The 11,061-nt window shown below is 53.0% G+C and overlaps 1 long non-coding RNA gene across 1 annotated transcript; it reads left to right on the top strand.

The window, feature by feature from the left end:
* The first annotated feature begins 417 nt into the window (after window positions 1-417).
* LOC147578775 (uncharacterized) lies at window positions 418-6,589 on the top strand. Its single transcript, XR_015255658.1, has 2 exons — window positions 418-3,705; window positions 3,941-6,589. It is a non-coding gene; the product is annotated as an uncharacterized LOC147578775 (long non-coding RNA).
* The last annotated feature ends 4,472 nt before the right edge of the window (window positions 6,590-11,061 follow it).

Below are 11,061 nucleotides of genomic sequence, written 5' to 3'. Positions count from 1 at the left end.
CAGACGTAAACCCTCCGTAGACGTTGTTCCGCGGAACTTGCTGAGCTGCAGTGACAGCCCAGGGGAGGCCGTGGAGGCTTCCGGGCGCTCCAAACAGAAACACGGTGACCAAGGGCTCCTTTGGACCTCAGGTCCCTGTGGACACTTACGGGAGGCCCAGATCAAGTTTGTCCGGCTTCCGACGGAGTCTCTCCTCCGGGTGCGAGTCGGGAACCCGACAGCTCGTGGCCAAGCGATTGTCCTCGACGGGCAGACGGGGAAGCGCCAGCAGGTGAGGCCTGAGGTCACTGCATGGCCCTGGGAGGATGTGAAAACCCTCCGTGTGCAGGGCTGGGGGCCCCGTCTCCACCTTGGACCCGGGGGCGGGGCAGGGGGGGACGGGGCAGGCGGGCCTCCCTCCGAAGGCTCTGGAACGCCTGCTTCTGTGCTCACACACCCCCACCACCTCTACCGTTAGCGCAGGCTTCCCGCTCGGGCCGGGAAGAGTGACCCCGGCGAGTATTTTCACAGCTGCCGGAAGACGTGTCCACTTGAGTCTTTAAACAGAGGCTGTCATCTCCCGCGGGAAGAGCGAGCCGGGCAAGGCCCACACCTCCGTCCAAGTAGAAGAGGCTCCCGGGCACGTTCTCTTTGTTTGGGCCTCGTCAGCCAACCAGACAGAACCTAAGTCCCCGTCCGCTCCCAAGGGTCTGATGTGATTCCTGGTACGTTGTCTGTGGGGGCATCTCGGGGCCCCGGGTGCAGGCGTCCGGCGCCCTTGCTGGAGGAGACGGGCGAGGCCCCTGCCCCTCTGGCCTTCAGCAGCTCAGCCTCGGGGTCGGCCCCCCTCACGGAGCCAGCCGAGGCACCAGGGCCGGCCCGATTCAGGCTCAGCGTGGGTGGGCGGAGCCAAGGAGGGTCGGCCCGGGGCCAGCTGCCCCCCGAGCGCTGCGCCCCCCACCCGCCCTGGCCTCCAGGACCAGAGTCCTTCTCAGGGAGGATGCGAGAATACCTCACACCCCATCCTGCCGTGCGGCCGTTTGCCAACGAGACCGCGTGCAAAACAACCCTGCTGCTCGTGTTGGTCAGAAAACAGAGACCGCGAGGGGCAGCCCCCGGGCCAGCCCGGCGGACCCCAAGGCAGCAGGGATGCCCCTCGCTCAGTCCTCTCTGCCCTTCTCCCAAAGCCGGGCCCCTGGCGGACCACGAGGTCAGATGCTCAGAAGCTTGGGGAGGTGTCTGCTATGAGCTTCAGTAATCCTCCAGAGCAGCCCCATCGGGACCCGGGTGGTCTCCCCGGGAAGGGGCTCCCCAGCATCTGGGATCTGCCCAGAGGGCCTACCTGCCAACTCCTCAGGGTCAGGCCTGGGGTGGCGCAGGAAGAAGCCAGGGTCTGCGTCCGGAGGGGACAGAGGCACATCCCCTGGTTGATTAGCTGGCACTTTCAGATCCCGGCCGTCCTCCCACCGCTGCCCGGGAGCTGGGGTTCAGGTGGGGTTTGCACTTGCTCAGGAGCTCGGAGGCCAGGCGGGGAGACCGGCGAACGGCAGAGAGGGCCGGCTAGGGCGCGGGGGCTCCAGCCAGCCACACGTGCGGCCGCGGCTGAGGGCCTGCCGGGTAGAGGGGGGCGTGGTGGTGCGGCCGTAGGGAGGACGGCTCCCGGGGATGACCCAGCACACGGGCAGCAATTTCTGTCCGAAGTCTTGTGCCAGCGCCAACACGGACTGTTTCCATCGCACGGGGGAAACCGAGGCAGCAACGGCTCCGGGTCTTTCGTGAGCTGCCCCCATCAGCTGGCCATGGGCACCGGCGCCCGTGTTAGGGAAGACATCGTCCTCCCGACCTGAGAGCGGTGGAGACACAGAGGCTCCGGAAAGTCAGCAGTTTTGCCAAAAGTCACCTGGGAGGACAGGGCGGAACGGGCACCAAGCCAGCCCGGAGCCCAGGCTCTTCGCAGGACCTCCCGGAGGCCCCGGAACCTGGGCCTGGAACGGCCACGTTACGAGGCCGAGGTGTCCAGTGCATTCCGGAAGCTCTTGCTGCCTCCGTGGTCTCTGCAAACACGCACGTTGGGAGCACGTGGTCTGGTCCTCCCTCCTTTCCAGTGAGGGAAGACGGCCCGACGGGAACAGCGCAGGCTGCCCTCCGAGATCGTGCTCTGCCGAGGGCGTCAGCCTCCGTCGCTTGTGTCTGCTGGGACTCCGAGGCCGCCAGAGGCCCGGGGCAGCCTGGCGGTGGACGGAGGGGAGGCCCCGGCTGTACCCTGCGTGGGGGCCGCGGCCTGGGGGCTGGAGTGGGGCAGCCTCGGGGCGCGCATTCAGCTTTCTGGGCTCTGTCCTGAGTTGGAAGTGGGGACAGGCCTCAGGGAAGCTGGGGGGGGGGGGGTGGCTAATCACGTCCTGGTCGTTCGGGGCCGACCGTCGCGGGGACACTGCTGGCTTCCTGGATGGGCGCTGGAGACGGAGGTCCCACCCCCACCACCGTAGCACACGTCCGACTCCTGGAGAGCAGGCGGGCTTCCCGGGCTGGTCACCGTGGATGAGGAGGCGGTCCCCTGCGGGTTGTGGGCCAGGGTTCTGGCCGCTGGCCCTTTGCACATTCAGCCTGTCACAGGAGACCCCAGCCCTGAACACAGCCCCGCAAGCCAGGGGCCAGGGGATAACGGGGGCTGCCCATGAGGCGAGTGGGTCTGGGAGAGCTGCCTCTGGGGCCTTCCGCAGCCCCACGGCCGTTACTGAAAGGCTGTGGGTCACTAAGTACAATTTCATCCCGGGGCCTCAGGCACAGGCGGGAGACATGACGGCTCCATTCTTCAGGCTTGAAACCCAGGCTCCGTCGTTCCGGGACCCTCGTCTCGGTCTCCCTGCTCTCCTGGGGCCTCCGTCCCTCACCACATCCCCGGTGCTACCTGCACGACTCCTCCTGTCTGGGCTCAGGCAGGACAGCCTCTGTCCCCAACGTGAGCCTGTGGCCTGGCAAGGCCCCAGTGGACTCGAGGTTGCCCTGTGGGTGTCTTCCTGACCCCCCAGCAGCCTCTGCGCTCTCCTTGGAAGTCAGGACTGACCACCTGCCCTTCCCCGGGGTCGGCCTGGCCCTTGCCCACTGCTGTGATGCCCATCGCTGGGACCAGGCCGGGCTGGGCTTCTTCAAGGAGCCCTCACCTCTCAGGCTGTACCTGGGCAGTGAGCCACACAGCCTCTGCTCCCCTTGTGAGGCCCTAAGTTTACGGGGGGCTCCCACTGTCAGGGTGTAGAGCCAGCAAGGGGTGGGGTCGCAGGGGCCTCACCTCTTGCTCTGGGCTCTTCTTCCCGACTTTTCCTGAAGCTCCGCCCCCAGCCCCCTGCTGGTGACTCCCCGTGGGTGTTGGCCTGCCTGGTGTCCCCACTAGGAGAGGGCGGCCCAGGTCAACAAAGTGGGGACGCAGTTGCCTTTGCCTCCGCAGGGGTGGGGGGAGGCTGAGATGGGGGGAGGAGACTCTGGGACTTCCCACCGCATCACACGCTGCCTCCCTCCTCTGCAGGGACTCACCCAGAGAGTGTCCTGGGTTCAAGTTCCGCCCTGGGGTTTCCGGGCTGGACCCCGGGGGAGCTTTACTTACTGTCCCCACGCCTTTGTCGCCCGGTCTGAGCAGTGGGGTGATGTCGTGAGGGAACATCCACCAATCTCTTACTGTAAGTTGTGCTCCATTGTTTTGCGACAGCTTTTTTAAATTTTTTTTTTTTCAACGTTTTTTATTTATTTTTCGGACAGAGAGAGACAGAGCATGAACGGGGGAGGGGCAGAGAGAGAGGGAGACACAGAATCGGAAACAGGCTCCAGGCTCTGAGCCATCAGCCCAGAGCCTGACGCGGGGCTCGAACTCACGGACCGCGAGATCGTGACCTGGCTGAAGTCGGACGCTTAACCGAGTGCGCCACCCAGGCGCCCCGCGACAGCTTTTTTAAACTGGGACATTTTCGAGGTAAAATTGTAAAGTGAAGATTGGCCATAGGAGGGCCCCTGTGGGGCAGTGTCCTCGTGTCACCAGGGCCTCCTGGCTGCCACCACCACCGTGGTAATCACCCGCCCCGTCCGCAGCAGAGCAAAGCATTCCTCCAGGGCGGCCAAGCACGGGGTGCGGAGCAAAGCTGGGGTGCAGGGACTGGAGGCCACCAGCCCTGGGCTCGCCGCTCTGTCCAGTTCCAGCTGGACTCCGTGTTCCAGTGCTCCCCACCCCTCGTTCAGCAGCAGCCTGGAAAAGCCCCACCCGAGAAGCATCTGGGCCCCCACATTTGTCCCACGCGCCCCAGAGTCCCTGGGGATTCAGACGAGTCAATTCTCCTTTACCTCCAACAGCAGCGAGAGTATTTCATACCCACGCTTCACAGTCACTTCTCTGCAAACCCGGGATGGCCTGGGAAATGGCACCGGCTCCCGCCTGCCGCGCTTTCATACGGGGCTGTGGGACAGGACGACCTCATTAACAAAACAAGATGGAAGACAGGGGGCTGGGCTGGGCCCATAAACTGTGGTTTGCCAAGATCTTCAGACGTGATCCGTTGTTGAAGGTGAGATGAGTACACTCTTATCTCTGTGTGTATACACACATGCACACACGCGTGTATCTACGCGACTAGATATCCATGTATTTTGAAAATTTAAAGCTGGGGGCGCCTGGCGGGCTCTGTCGGCGGAGCGTGCGACGCGATCTTGAGGTTGTGAGTTCAAGCCCCACGTTTGGCGTAGAGATGGCTTAACAATAAAATCTTTCATAAAAAAGAAAATTAAATTAACAGGTAAAAAGTTTAAAGACCACAGACTTAGCGTAAGTATGTTCATTACAAGGCTACTTATCGCTTAAAAGCTTTGACAGGTAACCTAAAGTCCGACAACAGGGAATTGACTGCGTTAGGTAAAGCACACATTGGGGGATCTATGCAGCTATTAAAAATTGCACGGCAGGAAAGTGCAAATAACATGAAAACAGCTTCTCAATACGCGTGTAGCAAGGAGAGAAAGGTTGTAGGTGCTGGTGTTAGTGACAGAGCGTGAGAGAGGACAGATAACCCAGCAAGCGCCACAGTGTCCCCGAGGCCCAGGGGCCACAGTGCCGGGCCCGCTGGAAGTTTCCGCCGGGGGTCCCTGCTGCCCGGGTCGGCACCCCCGGAGACACGCCCGCCAGGCCTCGGGCCTGTGCTCAGAGGCTCCTGGAGTCGGAGGCTCACCCCCCGCCCCCCGAATCTCCCACGCCACCCTCCCGGGATCGCCCACACGTTAAACCTCCAGAAGAGACACGAGGCAGCAAAGCAGTTCTGCGCACATGCAGCACGGCCCCTTCCAAGGGCTCTGGGCGAGGCGGCTCGGCGTTCTGCCTGGTGCGGCTATGAATTAAAAGCTTCAGACTGAACCGTCTCCAAGATAGCTTGAGATTTCGGGGAGAGGATTTTTCCTTCCTTTCCCTTGTTCCTTTTCACTTGCCTTTTTTTTTTTCTCACTTTTAAAAAACACAGTCATTAAAGGAGGTCCCCGAGGAAATGAAACACAGAGCACTGTGTTAAGATATCATAGAAGTTCTGACTTTCAATACCCAATTCCCCAGAAAATTTTGAATTAAGCCAGTGAGTTCCACATTTACAGAAACGCTGGAAATTTTCGGGGGAAATTATTCAGAATGAAAAGAGTAGCTGTAGCTGACAAGAGTCTCTCTCCCTGCTCCCAATCTGCCCAAAGCTGTTCTTTCCGTGATGAAATTTTTATGAATGAAAACACCAAGGCTACCAACGGCTCCAGCAGCCGCAGCCGGATCTCAGGTGGGGCGAAGCTTTGAAACGTGGGGTGTGGGGACGCTGTCGGGGTCGTGCGAGCCTCGGCCAGATTTGTGCCCTAGGACGCGCCCGGACATTTTAGGGAAGCTCAGAAGACAGATGTGGCTCTGTGCCGCAACAAATGACCTTACAAAGTTCACCTGGTTATATAAGGTCATTAGTTTCTAAAATCACGACCCCCTGCCCCGTTTCAGATCAAAATCGCATATACGATTGTTGCCGGTTCAATAGTAAACCCTCTCGGTGATTATAGATGACAGGAAATTCAAGTACGTATGTATTTTGAAAATACTTTAAGGTAATATAATACCTAAGTCCAATTAAATATTTTAGTTCAATTGAAATGTAATTGAAATATAATTATGGGAATTTACTGCATAATTGCATCGCATAATTGTGTAATATGAGACAGTGATCATTTTAATAACTCTTTATGCTTCATAATTCCTCAGGAAGAATAATCCTCATCATACCAAAATAGGATGTTTATTATAACCAGGATATTTTTCCAAAAGGCACATAGTCATGTAAGTCTAAAAAGACATTACCTGATAGTATTCTGTTGTCATATCCTTGTTTGAGTGTGTAAAATGTATTTTTAATTTTCTAATTAGCATGATAGAAAATGGACTATGGACTTTAAACATCTAAAGAAAAAGAAGGCTTTGCATAATTCGGAAATAATTCTCCTCAGGCGTTTGTCAAACATCGATACAACATATACATTCTGAAATTCTGTCTTACCTGTTACTATAGAGTAAGAGATATAATCCTTAATAGTCTAAGGACAGCCAAGAAAACAAAGATAAATGGAGAAAAGCTTAAAAAATGTATTTTTGCAGACAGCTCTGGATCTTTGACTATAAATACAAAAAAAGATAGAGAGGTCGTGGGACAATTTCTTTTATTATCATTGTACTTGCCAGCTCTGTTCAAAATCCTTCATGGGTTCATCAACATTATAAAAAATCTAGCTGTGTGCTATCTCTACGAAGTATCCCTTGAAATAAATGAAAATAAATAGGAAAAGGTAAAAATGTAAAACAATTGTTTACATTTTTTTAATGTTTATTTATTTCTGAGACAGAGAGACAGACAGACGAAGCACGAGTTGGGGAGGGGCAGAGAGAGAGGGAGACACAGAATCTGAAGCAGGCTCCAGGCTTGGAGCTGTCAGCACAGAGCCTGACGCAGGGCTGGAACTCATGGACCTTGAGATCGTGACCTGAGCTGAAGTCGGACGCTTAACTGACTGAGCCACCCAGGTGACCCTAAAATAATTTTTAACAAGTCCAGAATGAGTGATCTTTCATGCAAGTTAATAATCATTAATCTTTCATGGCTGTGAATGAGGGGGTTGAGTCTAAGAAAAGTAATAACTTCCCTTATAAAATACGACCTTCTTATTCTTCTGGGGCTAAATCCAAGATATTTTTTATTTTATCAGACTCCCTAAGGTCACTTCAATAAAAAGACGACCAGGCTTCAAGTGTGTATCACAAGACGGAAGGAATACAATCCTCTTGGCAGCTAGAACCAAACCTGTGTTGGGGCCGCCTGGGGTTCAGTCGGTTGAGCGTCCGACTTCGGCTCAGGTCACGATCTCGCGGTCGGTGGGTTCGAGCCCCGCGTCGGGCTCTGTGCTGACAGCTCGGAGCCTGGAGCCTGCTTCCGATTCAGTGTCTCCCTCTCTCTCTGCCCCTCCGAGCACACACTCTGTCTCTCAAAAATTTATAAACATAAAAAAAAAACTGTGTTTAGGACAAAATCCACTTTTATTGTAAATTGTCTTACAGAAGGTGAGTCTTTATGGGAGACGGTGGGACTCAGAATCTCCTGAAAGTCCACCGGGGAGGTAAGGTGTGGGGCCCTGAGGAACCAGAACATAGAGCCACACTGCCCGGGAGGGCACCTTTTCCTAGCCCCCATCCCTGCGGGGAGGAAACTCACCACTTCTCCCAACGCTTTGGAGGAAATCCAGGAATCTAAGTGTTTATGGGAGATGCCTCATTTTTAAAATGTTTTTTTACAGTAGGCTTCAGGTCCAGCATGGAGTCCAATGTGGGGCTTGAACTCAAGACCCTGAGCTTAAGACCTGGGCTGAGATCAAGAGTTGGGTGCTTAATCAATGAGCCACTCAGGCGCCCCCCAGATCTCTCATTTTTTAAATGTTGACTCAACATTTTTAGAAAAGAGTGGTTTAAAAAAATTTGTTTTCATGGTTATTTTATTTTGGGGGAAGAAAGGGAGACAGAGCATGAGCAGGGGAGGGGCATAGAGAGAGGGAGACAGAGAATCCAAAGCAGGCTCCAGGCTCTGAGCTATCAGCACATAGCCCAATGCAGGGCTCGAACCCGTGAACCGCGAGATCATGACCTGAGCTGAAGTCAGACGCTCAACCGACTGAGCCCCCCAGGCACCCCAGCCCCCTTGTGAGCTGAGGAAAGAACCATACGCTATGAGAAGTGAGCAGAAAGGTGGAAGGAGGCTGGGCCTTCAACATCCTACGTGGGTAGCTTCACTGTCCCTACCTGTGTAACCCCAGACTTCTGCTTAAGTGAGAAAAACAGATGCTATTCCTTATTCAAGGTCACTTGAAAACAGAGCTTGAAGCAAGGGTTAAGTGCTAGTGCATAGCCTGCAAGAATGAACAGAAGAGGCAATAGACCATGGCATGATGAGACGGGGTCAAGGCAGTGACACACGCCCCATGCCCTCGGCCTCACCCGGGGACACTGAGGCTGTTTGTCAGATGCTTCCAACTGAACGCATGGGATGTCTCTGGACAGGCTAGACGAATAAATGTGTGGAACAGCCTGTTGGAGGAAGGAGGAAAAGGAATCTATCTGCCCAACTCCCTCCCATCTCTGATTGCTCAAAAGCTTCCCCACAAGGTGTTGAGTCAACCGGATTCTAGGTTGCGTCCTCAGACCCTTCTGGCAACTGTCCAGGGCCGGCTCACATGCCCTATGAAGGGGCAGGGAAACCCCAGGGATACAGCTGGCCACTCTGACTTCACACACATGAGCTGGGGGTGCCTGGCTCTCCCGGGGCAAGTGAGTAGTTAGTCCTGGTGGCAAACACCCGGAGGCTGAGCAGAGTCAGTGTTGCCCAAGGGTGGTGAAGGCGGAGCTGAACAGAAGTCTGCGGGCGGCCGTGCCAGAGGGTCTGAGACCCCACCCGCTCAGATTGGTGACATTTCATCATCCACAGCTGAACACTTCCTCGTCGATGTGCTCTTTGCTCCGTACTACATTTTTAGCCAAGTGTAACAATCCCCAAGATTCCTGGACAAATAAGATTTCTTTGGGAATTGTGTGCATGTGCACGTATGCAGGTGAGAGGCTTTTTGTAAAGCTAAATATGTCTATTTTAATTTTTAAACGTTCATTTTTTCTTAAATAATACTGTTTTCGTTTTATCAGTTTTACTATGTCCTTTCTTTAGTGACATGTTGGTGCTGGTAGATGGTCAAATGGATTCCTTATATTCATGTGTATCTTATTAAATAAATAAAAGACCTTTCCTTCCCTACGTTTTTTGCATCTGTGGGTTTTCTCTTCTGAGTTCTGTTTTCTGTTCCATTTATCTACTGTTCTGAACCAAAAATAGAAATAAAAAGAAACTGAATAAACTATAAACACGAGAGAGGCAATGTTTGCAAATCACACATCCAACAAAGGACTTGTATCCAGAATACATAGAGCACGTGCAAAATTCGAATGAGAAAATAAATAATCCAGTTTTAAAATGGGAAAAAGAATTGAACAGACACTTTACCAGAGAGGATAGACAAATGGAAAACAAGTACATGAAAAGGTCCTCAACATCACAAGGAATTAGGGAAATACCAGTTAAAATTATAATTAGATTCCATATTATAATTAGATTCCATACACTGTTATTGGAATGGCTAAAATAAAAATAAACTAAATGCATATATGCATATGCAAGCAAGTAATAAACGAATGGAATCTGACAGCATCCGGTACCAACAAGGATACAGAGCCTCTGACACAGTCACGCACGCTAACAGGGATGCAAGATCGTTCAACCACCCTGGAAGACAGTTTGGCGTTCCTTACGAATTTGAAAATACATATAACATGTGACCAGCCATCTCTCTGCGTTTGTTCTAGAGAAATTCAAACGGATGCCACTCAAAACCTTATACGTAAATGTTTGCAGCAACCCTGTTTATAATTGCCCAAGCCGGGAAACAACCCACCACGTAGGGTGGCTTCCGCACCAATAGACTTTGACAGACGTGGAAGAGGAGGAGGAGTGTGGTTTGTACATTTCACAGCCTTTCCAGGCTTGGAGGATAATAATTGGGGGCTGGGCCCACCAAGGGCAGAAAGCGTAGTAAACAACCGCACATTTTAGGTAGAGACCCCGAAAAGCTGAATTCTAGGAGCTCTCATATGGTGACAAATTTTCAGCAATTGGCTCTAGAAGATAAAAAGCCCTGATTTAGAACATTTCCTAATTTCCATGGTGTAAATACTCCCAGAGAGCCAATTTCAAGCTACCCATATGACCTCACTGAACACAGAGCTGGGAAGGTCTGAGCCCAATCAGCTCCCATGAGCCAGTGCTAGCTGGCTCCAGGACACCACTTCCTAGAAGTCAGGATGCCCTTGAGTAAGCTGCTTCTTGGATCCGGCTCTGAATCATCACGGCACAGAAAGTCTCTCAAACCCTGGAACTGGATTAAAGTGATCCGTGGCTTGCCGGTGACTCCCAGGGGCCTCACACATGACTCATACGAAAGACAGAAGAAAGCACAGCACTGTTCCCAATCTTCTTCTTAAAAAACAAAACAAAACAAAAAAGAACACTGATCATCACACCAGCCAAGATAACCAGGCAGATAAGTAAATAAGACATCATGAATGAAAACCAACACAAACAACAGGCGAGAGAAACAGGCCTCCAGGTGCTGACAGAGTAGAATGACCAGGAAAGAAGCCAGATACCGAGTCAACATGCTGTATGGTTGGTTCCATTTACATACAAGTCAAAATGGCAACATGAAATTACAGTGTTTGGAGACGCAGAGGTTGAAAAGGATAAAGAAAGCAGAAAGTGAGTGCAATAAAAGTTGGGATTGTGGCTGGTTTTAGGGGTGAGTGGGGCTGTGACTTGGAAGGGGCATGCGGGTGGGGGTTCCAGTTGCCTGGATGGTGAAAACTCTGGTGCTCAATGCATAGTAATTTATTAAAGTGGAAATGCGTGTTTTATGCATTTCTCTCTATATTACATGTATGTCACAGGA

The sequence above is a fragment of the Puma concolor genome, chromosome C1 (assembly GCF_028749965.1).
Source record: "Puma concolor isolate L17-30 chromosome C1, mPumCon1.1.hap2, whole genome shotgun sequence".
Classification (NCBI taxonomy): Eukaryota; Metazoa; Chordata; class Mammalia; order Carnivora; family Felidae; genus Puma; species Puma concolor.
Note: the sequence above shows the minus strand (reverse complement) of the source record. Positions and strands in the feature narration are given on the sequence as shown.